This window comes from Odocoileus virginianus, chromosome 34 (assembly GCF_023699985.2).
Source record: "Odocoileus virginianus isolate 20LAN1187 ecotype Illinois chromosome 34, Ovbor_1.2, whole genome shotgun sequence".
NCBI classification, from domain to species: domain Eukaryota; kingdom Metazoa; phylum Chordata; class Mammalia; order Artiodactyla; family Cervidae; genus Odocoileus; species Odocoileus virginianus.
The window spans coordinates 32,577,479-32,593,940 of record NC_069707.1 but is presented as its reverse complement, the minus strand read 5'-3'; the positions used below and the strand labels follow the sequence as shown (position 1 = coordinate 32,593,940).

The 16,462-nt window shown below is 38.0% G+C and overlaps 1 protein-coding gene across 24 annotated transcripts in view; it reads right to left on the bottom strand.

Moving 5' to 3' along the window:
• The window catches only part of EPB41L2 (erythrocyte membrane protein band 4.1 like 2), a 205,202-nt gene that overhangs the window by 174,378 nt on the left and 14,362 nt on the right, over positions 1-16,462 (bottom strand). For 2 of the 24 annotated variants that reach the window (XM_070461370.1, XM_070461374.1), the window contains exons 1-2: positions 13,979-14,073; positions 5,810-5,854 (exon numbers count right to left, since the gene is read on the bottom strand). The exons of 20 other annotated variants lie outside the window; for them this stretch is intronic. The gene's annotated coding sequence lies outside the window, so the exon portion shown is untranslated. Of the gene's footprint in view, positions 1-5,809; positions 5,855-13,978; positions 14,075-16,462 lie in introns of those variants that run through there. 2 more of the 24 variants (XM_070461373.1, XM_070461371.1) reach the window with 2 other exon arrangements.

Sequence of the window (16,462 nt, the reverse complement as noted above, 5' to 3'; positions counted from 1 at the left end):
AGCATTTAATAAAATATACCAATGAGAATTTTTTTTAAATTCTATTAAAATATTCACACTGAAAGGTCTATTTTCCTCTTTGCTGTTGCCGCACTGCACAGTCGTGCCCGACTCTGCAACCCCAGGGACTGCAGCCCACCAGGCTCCTCGGTCCACGGGATTTCCCAGCAAGAATACTGGAGTGAGTTGCCATTTCCTACTCCACAGATCTTCTTGACCCAGGGATCGAATCTGCATGTGATTTCTTGAGGAAGAAGAGGGTGTAACCACATCCACAAATGACAAGGTCATTGACCCCAAGAGAATAATGTGTACATGGGAAGCGGAAACCAGCATCTGTTTAAACCATACAGCAAACCTCAGAACGGCTTCAACTCTGAGAAAGATGTCCCTAAAAACACATGCGAAAAAGAAAGCCACTCAAAGAAATGTTGACCAGATACACTCATGATCAAATGGCTTTGTATACGTGATCACATTAGGGACAACAGAAGAGGTGGTGTCTTAGGACAGCACAATGAAGTCTTGCTCAGAGAGCTGAGCACCAGAGGTTTAGAAAGCTGTGCAACAGCATGATGGATTTATCCTTCCTTTGTTTTCTTTTACGCATCAAAATACACGAGTGTTCATCTCCCTTCAGCTCCTGAGAATGTCAGGGGAATAAAGAAAGTAATGTGGGACCCTCTGAAGAAACTGCTAGGCTACCTTCATTTTTTTCATCTCATGCTTCAAAAAAATGGCTTACATAGACTGCAGAGTCTCAATGGGCCAAAAGTAAAAACTCATCAGTGGAAGCATCCACTTTACAAAGTACATTCAGATTCATACTTCAGTCTCAAGGACCAGTAGTGAGGCAGCACACCCTCAACTCAACTGGTCCTCCTGCCAGGCTAACCTGCCCAAGGCGAGGACTCTGGTCCTGAACTTAAAACCCAAGTTCTGTGTACTTAACATCACTTAAGATCCCAAAGCACAAAGAATTTGTGTTTGTGAAAAACTGTGTGAATGGGGATGCTTTCTTATCTCCTAGCCAGGGCAGAACAACAACAGTGAGGTAACAACCTGACATTACCAACACTGAGGTCAGTATCATCACCACCATGCTCAAGCATTCAGTCGTGTCCCGACTCTCTGCAACCCCGTGGACTGCAGCCCACCAGGCTCGTGTGTCCATGGGATTCTCCAGGTAAGAATACTGGGGTGGGCTGCCATTTCAATGGTGGCTTCCATAATCACATTAGATTTTAAAGTCAAGGTCTAGCTACTCAACAGCTACAAGAGCAAAAAATTTAAAATAGGCAAAGGTATGGAACAGAAGTTTCTCCAAAGATGCGCAACACCACTCAGTCCTTAGGGAAATGCAAGTTAAAACTACACTGAGACCCATGAGCATGGCAGTGATAATCTTTTTTAATAGAAAAAATATGCGCAGAAAAGATACTGAGAAATTGAATCCTTTTGAGAATTGCTAGTGAGGGCATGTAAAATGGTACAGTCACTGGAAAAAACAGTGTGATGGTTCCTCAAAAGTTTTAAGAATTACCGCCTGACTCAGCAATTCCACTCTGAGGTATACACCCAAAATAATTGAAAACACGGACTCAAACAAATACCTGCATATAAATATTCACAGCAGTATTAGGCACAATAGCCAAAAGGGAGAACCAACACAAATGTCCATCAATCAATAAATGGATAAACAAAATGTGGCATAATTTCTAGAATAAAAATTCAACCTTCAAACACAATGGAATTCTGTCACATAACAGAACATAGATGAACTCTGAAAACATGCTAAGTGAAATAAGCCAGGCACAAAAAGACAGATATTGTACGATTCCACATACATGAAGTACCTAGAATGGGCAAATTCAGAGACAAAGTAGAATAAGAGTTTCCTGGGGCTAAGAACAGGGAAGAAGGAGGAGCTACTGTTTAATGGATATGGAGACACTGCTTGGGAAGATTGAAGAGTTCTAGAAATACATAGCAGTGATATTGACAACATCGTGAATACACTCAATGCTACTGAATTATACACTAAAAAGTGGTTAAAATGGTAAATTTATAATACATTTTTACGTATTTTTAATGTGTATTTTACCACAATAAAAATAAAACTCAAGGGCTAAATTTATACTCAGCAACCATTACTTGAAGACATAGGCACAGAAAGGATTCATGACCATCAAATCACCCCCTAATGAAAATGGGGAACGATAAAGCCAGATTTCCAGCTTCTGAATACAAGTCAGGATTAATACTGTTGCAAATTGACACAAGTCATATTTTCCCAAATAAATAAGAATATTACTTATGGTTTCATATCTATCAGAAACTGTGAATCCCCCATCTGAATGATGGGGGTGGGTGGTATATACTCCAAGTCACTAAAAATGAGAAATGAAAAAAATGAAGCTCAGAGTTACTTTTCCAAAACCACACCACTGGTTAATGATAAAATAAAGACTAGAACAAGTCAGGTGTCCCATCTGTAGTGCGCTTTCTACACTTGGTTTAGCTTATTTTACTTATCCTCCCTCTCAAGATATGGATAAGCATTCGTTTTAAATGAGAAGGCAATGGCAACCCACTCCAGTACTCTTGCCTGGAAAATCCCATGGGCAGAGGAGCCTGGTGGGCTGCAGTCCATGGGGTCACTAAGAGTCGGACACGACTGAGCGACTTCACTTTCATGCATTGGAAAAGGAAATGGCAACCCACTCCAGTGGTCTTGCCTGGAGAATCCCAGGGATAGGGGAGCCTGGTGGGCTTCTGTCTATGGGATCGCTCAGTGTCAGACACGGCTGAAGCAACTTAGCAGCAGAAGAATTTTAAATAAGGTTATTCAAATGTCCTGAAAATTATACTTCCCTTTTACACCCTGTAACCCTTAAACCTACCTCCCTTAACTGAGCGCAGTTCATTCCCATACTCCTGATCACTAATGAATTAAGCTGGCACACTCTTCTATGGGGGAGGGGAGCAGTATTTCAAAAGAACAAAGACAACTGATAACCTCAAACCCTAGAAAAATGGAAAGCCAATATGCCTGAAAGCTTAAGGGTGTCACTTTGCTAATAGGAAGAAGGCACAAAAGATTTTTCACATCTAACTGCCTGACTACAAAAGGGCAGTCATTCATGTAACCCACATCCATAATCAAAATGTACCTGCACAGTTTAAGGATCCCACAAGTTCGGAAGTTCTCAGTTGAGAAGACAAAGTTCAAGAAATTCTTTGAAAGAAGAACCAGAGACCTCTCTTGATTTTTTTTTTTTAAATAATCATATTTGGAAAGATATTTGCTCATACCCTGGTTGAGAGAGAAATTCAAGACTATTCAAGAAGGCAACACCCAATACAAAGAACAAAGCCAGAGAAAACAATATGCCACTGAGATGCTTTTGCAAAATCTCACAGGTAGACAAAGGTGTAATATCTCATTACAGCCACTAAACATGGAAAGTATATAGAGCTCTCCTGTCCTCACCATTCCATAGACCCTTCAGTCAATGCCACACCTACATCCCCTTCTTAGATCTGGGGCCTCAACTTGAGAAAAGCTTCACAGATTCCCTGTTCCTCCCCAGGGCACATCAATACTGTGACCTTCAGAACACAGCCCCCAAGTTATGATCCTCCCAACTGAAATCAATAAGTATTTACTGAATTCTTCTATGATAGATGTTATAGGAAATACAGGAAATACAAAGACATTAATGACCCTGTTCCTTGATAAGAAATTTATAATCCAGTGAAAAACAAAAGATGTTTACCACCCTCAAGAAAAAATAAAAGATGTTTACCAGTAAAAAAGACTACAAACACCACAGATGGCTTGGCTTTGGGATAAAACCCATCTGAGCTCAAACCTAAGCATTGACCTTTTCATGAGATGGTTGGATGGCATCACCGACTTGATGGACATGAGTCTGAGCAAGCTCCAAGCGTTGGTGATGGACAGGGAAGCCTGGCATGCTGCAGTCCACGGGGTCGCAAAGAGTTGGACACAACTGAGTGACCGAACTGAAGTGATACCTCAGTCTCTTCTTTCTATAATGTGGATAACAATACCTACCCTGCCATGTGGTTGTAAAGTAAAAACAAAATAAGCACTGAGTTAACTAGTTGACTAGTGTTCACAGTTTTTCAACTGGTAAGCACTAGTAAGTAAGCACTCAAAGGTCAGTAACATCATTATTAATTATTATGAACACAGAAGCACAAATGCTGCCATGAGACAATAAACAGCTCTAAGGATTGGAGGCCAGAATAGACTCTAACTGAGGTGATCAGAGAAAGTCTGAGAGAAATGCTAGAATGAGCTGCATCTTAGAAAAGGGTCTTGAGAAAAGTGAACAAAGAAACTTGGGATATTACCCGGGTGTGAGGCCTGGGTGGTGGTAGTAATTGAACATTTCAAAGTCTAAGTCTCTTTATCTACAAATTAAAGATCTGAATCAAATGACTGCTAAAATATTCTGAAACAAAGATTATATGATTCGGTGTAGGCACCAATGGGCAAAATGAAAGAAGGAAATAAGTCTAAGTACAGTTTATGTAATTTTAAAAAAAAGTCAGATATGTGACTGTACAAAACAGGGAAGCATCCTCTGGCTAAAGAAGGAGGGCGGTGGGGTAGATAAACTGCTCATTTCAACTTTGCTTACAGCGAAAGGGACCTACTAGAGGTGCCTGAGCAGGAGAGCAGCATAAGATCAATGAACAGTACAAGAAGATGGGGAAATAAAGGACAGAATAAACTGGGAACAGGAAATTAAGGGGGCAAAAACCGATCAGGAGACTGAAAGGAAAAGCGTTAGTAGCTCAGTCGTGTCCGACTCTTTGCAACCCCATGGACCATAGTCCATCAGGCTTCTCTCTCCGTGGGATTCTCCAGGCAAGAATACTGGAGTGGGGAGCCACTGCCTTCTCCAGGCATCGAAGCTGGGTCTCCCACACTGCAGGTGGATTCTTCACCACCTGAGCCAGCAGGGATGTCCTTAATTAGGAGACAAAATGATGGAACTCAATGGTTCTGGTGGAGAGATGGAGAATGGCAGCCAAGGAAAGGATTTACAAATCTCTGAGTTCTCGCCTCATCTTTAATTAGAAGTATTGGGCTAATTAATTAAAGTAAAACAAGACTTTTATTTCTTTCAACTCTACAATTCTAGGATTCAAAGATTCTAATACAACTCATCTCTGTTGGAGCCCAGGCTTTTTTCCCCTACAGGTCCCTAGGTGACATTAATATATAGCCAAGGTTGAGAACCACCGTCTAAAAGGAAAAACAGACAAAACAGTTTAGCAGTTAATTCATAGAAGGGTATCTCTGAGACAGCCAAAAATGATGAGGACAGGATTGTAGGGTGCAACTTGGAGCTTCCTTATCCGCAGAAGAGAAGGAGGCTATCCTTTCCACTGGGGGACAGGAAAGAGGAAAGGATGGGTAAGTCAGTGCTGGATAGAAAAGCAGTTGTTACCAGCTGACCATCATCTTCTCCATATAAGAATCTGTTTCATATTCTCTATAAGTCAATTCACATTACTATTGGCACTTCGGAGTTTTCTCTACCTTAGAAAGATTATCAAACTCAGTCAAAACATTCACTTCTTCCAAAACAAGCAAAATATTTAATACTATAAACTCTATTAAAACTTTAATTTTTAAAAAAAACTTTAATTTCACTTCATTCAATCCACAAACATCTATATAATGCTTTCCTCTATGTCGGAAACTGGGAATACACAAGTAATATAGGGTTGTTGCCCAGGAAAAATTTATATAATAAGAAAAACTGACCTTTTTAGGATTCTGAAATCCAACCTGGTAATTGCCAACAGATTTCTTGGGAGAGACAGGAAAAAGAGATATTATTAACTGTACTTGTGGAAATTAGAAAAGACTTCACAGAAAATCTGACATATGAGCTGTACCTTGGAAGAAATGACTCACTTTCACAGGGACCAGGGTTTAAAAGAACTGTCTCTCAAGAATATAAATGCTTGTCATTTCTTAAAAACTTAAAAAATATCAGGTTCAACTATTGAGTATCATGACTTCCTTTTTTCAAAAATGTTATTCATCTTTATACTTTAAAATGCCAAAACATTTAAAGATAATATTCACGGAAAAGAATCTTCAATAATTTCCAGTAGACATTTCAGAGAAGAGTAATGACTTTATCATTATATTCTTTAAAAATACTTGTGTAAAAACAAAACATATACAAATATACACAAAACAAAACATCAATAAAAATGTATGCCTGTTGTTGCTATTTAGTCACTGGGTCCTGTTAGACTCTTTTGCGACCTCATGGACTGCGGCCTCCCAGGACCCTCTGTCCATGAGATCTCCTAGGCAAGAATACTGGAGTGGGTTGCCATTTCTTTCCCCAAGGGATCTTCTCCACCCAGGGATGAAACCCACATCTCCTGCACTGGCTGGCAGATTCCTTCCCACTGACCCACCAGGGATAGCTACGGGAAAACGAGGCGTGTGGGGGGCAGATTTAAACACACACACACGCTTTTTATTTTGTATTGGAGTAGAGCCGATTAACAATGTTGTGTTGTGACAGTTTCAGCTGCAAAGGGACTCAGCCACACATATTTTCATTTTGATATTTTCTTTTTATTTCTAATTTACCAGACTTCAATTTGTTTTTTACTTAAGCAACTTAATCATGCATACTCTGTATAAGATATCGCAAATCCAGTTACAGTGGTGGAGAAAATAACTAAATCTAAATACATACACTGGATATTTCTCATGCAAGCCTCTATGGTGTTATACAGACAATCCAGTACAGATTACAACTGCCCTAATTCACAATTCATTAATACTATGAATGAGAAGAAATGTATCAAATTCTTCCAGTTGCTGTCACCATCTGGAAAATTCACAGAATGAACTTAATTTACTAGATGTAACAATATTCATAGTTTCTGCAATTAAAGCAACTGAACACATTTTTAAAGGGTTGGCTTTCTTTGAAAAAGTTAATGATCTTCGCATACATATAAAAATGATCTTAGAGGGTTATTGTACAAACTAGCCACGCCTAACACTGAAAAGAAATACTTCTAACTAAAACACAGTATAGTCTTTTATTTACATAAAAACTAAACTCACTGATGAATAAATACAGAATTCCATAATACTTCTTTCTAGGAGAAGAAACTGTTTTTCAAGGCAAAACATTCTGTTTTTATTAGTATGGTATGCAGCTGTATTATTTGTACTTTTGCCCAACATTCAGTATGTTTTCAAAGTATTCAAAAAAAACTGGCAATTCATGTCCAATTCCTAACCAAAAGTCGTCATAGTGACTACTGGGGGCATAAGGATAAAACCGAGCCACACTTATTCTGGAAAAGAAAACTGAATGGAAAAGAACTACTGCTTATGGGATGACTATTATCCACATTACATTGGGAAAAGTCAATTTTCAAAACCAAAAGTTTTTTTTTTTAAATGTCAGATGGTATCTTCCAGAGGTTTGAAAACACGATACAAGTATTATGATGTTGGTCCTCACAAATTCAGCTATACATTTAAACTCTTGATAAAGCCTCTTCTTGTTTACTCAAATGAGAGGAAATAAAGCTGTCTGCAGGAAACAAGACAGCAGCTTATCGATCGAACATTTTAAGGCTGACCTTCTCTACGTGCAATGTTTAGCCACATTTTATTGGGATAAAAGGCAAAGGTTAGGATGCAAACCCCTTCATGCTTCCTCTGAGGATGGACTTTATAACTGTGAAACATGTGTGTGAAACCCTCACATTTCCATTTTACAGTCCTTTAATCCATGGCCCAGGAAGCTGACTATCAGAATAGGAAGAAAGTAATAGAGATGTTATTTAAGGCAAAACCTAACAACATTCAAACTCTTGAAATATTTTGTTCCAATAATAACAAAATGGTAAAACAACCTTATATATGGTAAAAGATCACACAATTAAAATGAGAAGGGGCTTTAAGAGGTCTTCTAACTTCACCTTATTTCTCCTTATGTTGATGAATTAGGACCTTGGTATTTTACTCTGCTCTATGGCACTTTTCTATAATATGGATGCTATTTGTGCTTCAGCTAACACAGGTTTGACCCTATTCTCCAAAGAAAATTTTAGTGCCTTTAAACAAACATATCCCTTACTTTCAAAGCCTGACAGGGTCATGTCAAAAGGATTTAAGAGCCAACTTGAAGGGACTCCCACTGGCCAAGCTTGGAACAATTTGAACATCAAAAAGAATGACTGTACTTGATGGAAATACATTGAACATATAAAAATCCACAAGCCAACAAAAAATCTTGAGATTACTATTATATATTAATGGCTCATTCTAAAATTTAATAAAGGGGAAAATTAAGTTTTTAATTGTTTACTCCTACACTTTAAATTAAAAACTACCTCATGGTAATCAAATAGCCTATCTTGATGAGAAAAAGCTATTTTTCACAGAAAATTGCAAGCTTACAAAGCTGAAGGCAAGAGAAAACTCTTAGGGTAAAATGTTCCAGTTTTGCCAGATGAAAATAGTTCTGGAGATTAGTTGTGCAACAGTGTCAATGTATTAACAGTACTGAACTATACACTTAAAAATGGTTAAGATAGTATATTTTCATTATGTGTATTTTACCATAATATTTTTAATCCCATTTTATCACCATTTTGTAACTCCCCGTGATATAACTGATTTGGGACCATCAACATATATTAACATTATTAGATGAATAACTGATAAAGAACTAAAATATCTGTATGGTGCTAAAGTCTCACTACCCCTGGATTATTTGCCCACCACAAAGGGGAAAATATAACTCTAAATAAGGAATTTAGTCCACCCTAATCTTAGCTTCACTAACAGTGGGATAACTATATTATGTGGGTCTTGATTTGATGTGATATGAAATATACAACTTGGCTATTAAGTACTCTTACCAAAAATGTTTATTCTGAATCTAATCATGCCTTTAGATTTAAATTCTACTTTGCAGAAAATAAAGGGTACTGAAGACTAAGGTAAATATCACCACATGGAAACAATCGGACAAGCCCAGAAAAAAAGAGTCTACAAGACCTTAGGCAGCCATCCTGCATCTCTCCAACAGGTCACTGTCAGAAAAAGACAGTGAAAAGAGAAAGGAGGAGGACTGTTTTAAATCACAAGACTTAAGTGACATAACTGTATACATGCTCCTTCAGCATCCTCCTTTGATAAATGAGCTATAAAGGAAGTCATGGGGTGATAGGGGAGATTTTCATATAAACTCAGTATCAGATAATATTAGAGAACTATTGGCAAGTGTTATATATGATAGTAGTGTCCCAGTTAAATGTGAAAACTTTCATTTTTTACAAATATATAATGAAGAAATTGGGGCAAAATGTTATGAGTTCCGTATTTTAAGTAATTCAGAGGAAAAAATACATGATTGTAAGTTAATGCAATGAAACAATGTATCTAGGCAAAGATTATCAGCAGCTGCTAAAAACCTCTAGGCAAAAGCTCCCTAAGAAACTACAATGGATGGATTGAGCTGGCTGACAACATCCGAGCCCAGGGAGCAACCTTCATCTCAGAAAGCAAGCCAGCAATCTACGGTCTAACCACCCTGATCTGCCCTGATCCCAGAAGCTAAACAGGGCTGGGCCTGGTTAGTACTTGGACAGGAGAAAAAGGGCCAACCATATATTGCCATACATCTTGAAGTTGCAATAAGAAATAAATACCAGCAACTATGATGGATCCTCCAAACCACTACCACCACCACCAAAAATCAACTTGGAGTCTTATTAAGCATCAGATCTATGAAGAAACCAACAAGAAAAACAATTTATGAAATAAATGGGAAGATAGGAAGAGTCACTGAATATTTGATGTTAAAGAAGTGTTAAATTTTTTAGATGTGACAATGGAATTGTGGGTTTGGTCTTTTTTTAAAAATGCTTACCAGACGCACAAAAAACCATTTATGGGTAAAGTAATATAATGTCTGGGATCAGCTTTAAAACAATCCAGCGTGACAGGGTGGGAACACAGGGATTTGTGGGTACATAGATGAGACAAAACTGACCATGTGTTGATAATTACCTAGGAGATGGGCACATGGGAATTCAGTATTCTACTCTCTCCATCTCGCTACATTTATGTTAGCTTCCATTATAAAAAAAAAAATTTAAAACAAGGCAGAGAATAAAGCCTAACCACAGCATCTTCATCAAATAGAATCTTCTTCACCTACCACCTAACATAATAAACATGAACCAAAATAAAATAAAATTCAGCAAAAGATTTACCAACACGAATAAAACAAAGAAGAAAAGATGTAAGGTCAATGCCACAAGTCTTACAGCAAATGAAACAAAGATTCTGCTGAATTATAGCATGACCGCTGACCCAATTTTGGAAAATGTGCTAAACATGAGAGGGGGAGAAAACTATGTAATGGAAACATGGATGCTCATTATACTATCTTCTCTATTTGTACATTTGAAATTTTCCATAGTAAAAAATTAGGAAGAAGATTACCAATATCCTTCAAAAGGATCACCAAAGAATACAGTTATTTGATTCCTCACATACATACCGACTCATTGGAAAAGACCCTGATGCTGGAAAGCACTGAGGGCAGGAGAAGAAGGGGATGGCAGAGGATGAGATGGTTGGATGGCATCACCGACTCAACGGACATGAGTCTGAGCAAGCTCCAGGAGACGGTGAAGGAAAGTCACAGGAGCCTGGGGTGCGGCAGCCCGTGGAGTCGCAGCGAGTCAGACACGACTTAGCAACTGAACCACACTACACTCCTTTCTGACCTGCCATCTTCCCGTTTTCATTCTTTTATGTCCGACGGCCAACGAAGAAGGGATGGGGAGTAACCACTGACAATACTTGCTTGCTGAGTGGGAAATTTAACCAGCAAAACTGCAAGGTTTCCATATTGTGCTAGAATAACCAAGACTGACTTTACTGTAAAATGTCTCACTTTAGCTGAAAACCTGATTTGTGGTCTGAAGTAATTACCAAGGCATCTGCTTTCTCCCTTTCTTTTTTGGAAATGAAGCTGGACAAGAAACTTGTAATTTGTATTTGGATGTGGTGTTTGCGGGATTATCATCTTCCCAAACTTCTAAGTGCTTCCATCTGTTTTTATGGGGAACTGGGCTTAGGATGACTTTGAAAAATGAAGAACTAAGAAACCCAACCAATCATCCTTACAATTAAGTCTGGTATACCCTGAGCAACTTTAAGAAAGAACAGAACCAATGAAATATTCATGCCAAAAAATATTTTAAAATTTGAACCTCTAGCTGATAAAAGCTTCTGGATATGATGACCAATTTATGGGACAGAGGAACAGGTCAAACTAAACCACAGGGATGGAATCAGCAAAATCAAAAGTACAGGGAATGAGAGAGGACAAACAACCCAATTTCTTCAACTAGATTACAAGGAAATGCAAAAGAGACAACCTATAGATTAAAAAGAATCGCTAACTGCAATGTGTGATTCCTAGCTTGGATCCCCATTTCAGCAAAAAAAAAAAAAAACAACTATGAAAGAAAATAAGAACAAATGGAGTATGGCAAAAACCACTACAATATTGTAAAGTAATTAGCCTCCAACTAACAAAAATAAATGGAGAAAAAAAAAAAAAGAACAAATGGAAACTTGAATGGAGTTTAATATTTGATATTAAAGATTTGCTGTTAACTTCTTAAGTGTAATAATGGTATTGTGATTTTTCTAGAAGTCTTATATTTGAATGATCAGATGCCTGGAATTTGCTTCAAGCTAATACAGTTGGGGGTGAAGGCAACAGAAATGTAGATCAAACAAGGCTGGCCATGAGCTGATAAACTGTTAAGAGCTGATAAGATTGCCCGGGTTGGGATGAGGGGTGTCATTATACTATTCAGTTTACTTCTGTATATATTTAAAACTTCCCAAATAAAGCTCTTTGTTGAAAAAACATGGAATAGAGTTAGCTTATCAAATAGAAAATTTTATCAAAATGGGAACCAGAAAATCTTAGACTTGGGGGACACCTTAATGGTCACGAAGTCCCATCCCTCACCCAATGATTCTTCCCACACCTTTTAGGAGGTGACTATCAGCCCTGGGGTCTTTCTTTTTATTTATTTATTTATTATTGGCGGATAATTGCTTTACAGAATTTTGCTGTTTTCTGTCAAACCTCAACATGAATCAGCCATAGCCCTGGGGTCTTTCAAACCCCGGAAAAGTCACTCCCTCCTATGGCAATCCATTTCATTCTCTGCCTGCTTCAACTGTTAAAAAGTTCTCATAGTGGGTAGGAAACTTCTCTGAATCTCTTATTTTTATCCATGTAAAAAGGATAAACAGATCACAGGCCACTGGTGAGTTGTGAAATCTAGTTAGTGGTTTGTTAACTGACATTTTATCATCATCATTTAGAAAAGAAAATCTGAGCATACAGCACATAAGTAAGGCTAAGAACTAAATCTACAAAACATGTCTGTTTTTCACATATATACACACCTAGACTTCCACACTGAATAAAGGGTCAAGGTACAAAACCTATTTTTAAAGTGGATTTTGTTCTAAGAAAGTTAGAAAGCCAGTGCTCAAAAGACAGTCTTACTAAGCCGCCCACCCCAGCAAGTCTTACTCTTTCAGCTGTTTCAACATCTACTTCCTCATGTGCTATGTTTTCTCCAAACTTCAACATTCCAGGAACCCTTCCATGGATATGGATTCAGTATGTCTATGCTTCCACTCATTCTTACGGAACAAACACATAGTGCATACAACATATCTCTTAAAATGTAGTATCTAAAAATGAACAAATTATTCCAGGTTAAGCACAAGACATTTCACATATCCCCTAAAAAAAAAAAAAACTGAGATATTGGTAGATTCCTCTAAGTCATATAAGAATTCAGAGCTGAAAAGAAAGACAGCCTGGTGAGAGACTTGAGTTAACAAATTATGATTGTAGGTGAAGTCATGGGTGATACGAAATCAGTCAAGGCTAAGAATCAAAGACCGAGAACTCTGGGAAACAGAAAAGAAATGAAAGGGTCATCAGAAGAAAAGAAAGAACAGAAAGAATATATAAATCTTGCAAAGAACAGACGGACTATAGAAAAAGAGCCCTAACATGTCAGGAGAGAATTTCAAAGACAATATGGTTGGTCACTAATATCAAAAATAATATAAGGAAAATGCATTCAGTGGACTTGAGGACAGAGCAATCCCTGTTGCTTCCATGGCAACATGGAAATGAACAATTCCACTGGGGTGGTGAGGCTAGAAGTCAATAAAAGGAATAAAAAGCTATCTACTACTTTTCAAGTAGAAGTACTGAAAAGAAGGTCTAGCTATCCTGTTTCTCTTTCAGAGACCTTATAATAGACAACTTTTACTTCCAATAACTTTCATCTTCTTTATTTCAACCCATTCTGTAGCTAATAAGACAATCTATATAAGCCTTATTTGGTTTCCCTGCACACTTCCATGAAATCTGTAAATCTGATTAGCAGTCCTTGTCTATCACCAGGAAGATTACAGGCAAAAATATTTTGGATAGAAGATGACAAAGATTAAAATTTCAGTAATAAACACCACCAGAGATTCCCTCTAATACACAGTTTTTCCCTAAGGCTGCCATTCAGACAGCATGAAAACATTATCAAATGTTTTGCCAAAATTCTATGTCTATGTTTTTCCTATATGGAAAGGCATCTTAAATTACTTTCTCAACGGAGACACACGAATGAGCCACAGATAATCTCTTAAACGGATTTGGACCTATGACAACTGAACCACTTAAAGAGAAAAACAGACAGGAGAACAATGTCACTTGCCCAATGTTACACTTAGTAATTGGTCAACTATTTTCTTTCTATCCTCTGCTACTTTCAGAAGAGGAAAAAAAAAAAGTGGAGGGAGAGGGGGAAGAATATCAGATACCTGGTCTGTTAAAATTCCAGTCACTGTAGCCCCAGGACAAAGCCCCACAAAGTCTACACTTTTCAGGACAGACCAACGAAGACCAAGGTTCCAACAATATACCTGCACTTCAACTTCAGGGACTCAACTGAAGGTTCAGTGCTACTCTGAGGTACTGGTTTCAACAGCTCCTTTGTGAGCTGTCAGCATTCCACATGGGCTCAACCTTCTACTGGGGGTGGGGGTGGGGGAAGACACTTGGGTGGTTCCCACTCCACTTTCCACACGCTTCCACTTTCCCTCCCTTCCCCTCTATGCCTAAAGCCAGTGAAGGAACAGGAGCAGAGCCTCACCAACAGCTTTCCAGTTTCTCACTGAAAAATACCCACCCAGTAATCAAATTATAATCTCGTACAATGGTGGCGCTTTGGCTCTGGTTCAAAATGGCTCCCCCGGGGAGGGGAATGGAAGCACAAACAGAGTTATGAAGAGGAATTTACATCTTCTCAGGAATAACGTAGGACAGCCGTGACTTTACACTCAGACGGCCTGGGTCAAATCCCCACTCTGCCATTAATTAGTTGAGTGAGCTTGAGCAAATTAGTTAATCTTATGGTGCCTCAGTTTTCTTAACAGGCAAACCTAGAGTAACAGTACCAACCACACAGGACTTCTATGAGGATTAAATGAATAATATGTGTCAAAGTACCTATAGGATAGTGTCTGACACATACTAAGTATTCAAGAAATGTTATCTATTATCTATCATTGTCAGCATTTGATAATTCAGTATGTGCTACCTTTACAAAATATATATTAAACTATGCTCTAATTTAAAAAATTAAAATGTAAAGCAAACTATCTCCAACATAAAAGGTATGCTTATTAATTAGGAAAAGCACTTCAACTATTAAGTGAGTGTCAGCTTTGGCTATTATGCCGATGTTTTACACGTGATTTCTCAACAAATATATGATCATTGTTTAAGGCATATACTTTCCCCGCTGTACTGCCAGACAAAACTACACATACGGCAAGTTGCTATGATTTTATAACCGCATAGTCCCATTAAATTTTAGTCAGCTAAAAAAGAAAAATGTTTCACCTGGTCTTATTCCAACATATTGCCACAAAACTATGCTAAGCAAAAGAATGAAAGGCAGAAAAAAGAACTGAGAGAGGGAAAGAAAAAAGAAAAATCTAAAAACAAAATCATTGAATCACTTTGCTGTACACCTAAAACACAGCACTGTAAATCAGTCATATTTCAATTAAAGAAATAAAAGATAGAAATAAAAATAAATAAGAACATTAAAATCTAGCATTAACATAGACAGGAGCCATGGAAAAACAATTCACAGAAGATCAACATTACCTTGAGAATGCACTAGAATTTGGAAATCCATTCAGATTTGGTTTAAAAATTACGTTTTTGAGCACTGTCTAAAGCATTTCCTTTATGTCCATGGCACTGCATTTAGATGAAACTGCTTTCACTGGTTAAAACTCAGATGAAATTGCTTTTACTGATCAAAACAATATTCAGATATTTATTCCAAAAACATAACAACTGAATATGACGTAAATGAACTAATTTCTGTAATTCTACAAAATCAGTAATGAACATGAACTTTATTTTGGAGACCACAGAGCATATGCCGATGGAGGCGGAGGATGGGACTCCTACCTACTTACAAATGAAATTATATAGTGTCCAGAATTTGCTTCAAAGTCATGAGAGTGGGGGGTATCAACAAGACTGGCCAGGTCTGTGCTGGTAATTGTCAAAGCCGGGTGAGGCTTCTCTATACTTGTGAATATTTTTAATTTTTTCCATAATAAAAAATTTTAAAAAGAAAAATACTTTTCTATTGCTGACAATGGTACATTTTTTCTCAAAAAAAAAAAAAAAACACTTCAAAACATAATAATCAGATACAGTATAAACATGACTTTAAAAAAGCCTAACAGCAACAAAAAGAGAAAGTCTTAAAGAGCCACACTGGGCAGTGGAGGGAAAAAAAAAAAAGAGCCATATTATATCCTTCATTGTTCCATGAGTGCTGCGCAGAGTAAGACAGATCACAGATCTACAGAAGGCTCTAGATTCCGCCCGCAAGTCTTTCCATTTAAGTCAGCCGCACTGAGGATGAAAGTGAATGGCCTCAACCAGGAGAAAAGTGGGAGCCGCGTCTGCGCTACACGTGCAGCCGCGGCAGCAGCCGCCCCGCAGAGCAGCTCCGGTGCAGGAGATCCCCGCACCTCTGATTTTCTGTTTGGGGGTGGGCAGAGAGGGCGGAAGGGAGAGAAATGTTCACGTTCCCTTCTGTGCGTAATTTAAAACAGACAATCTTAGCATTAAGGAAATTAGGACTCCGGCTTTACTGATGTTGATTTTAATGGCCAAGATCCAAAAACAGTTCTGGTTACAAGCCCATGGATAAACTCTTGATTCCTTTGTCAGTGGAGAGACCCAACTCATTACTTAGCACTCTAACCTTTCCC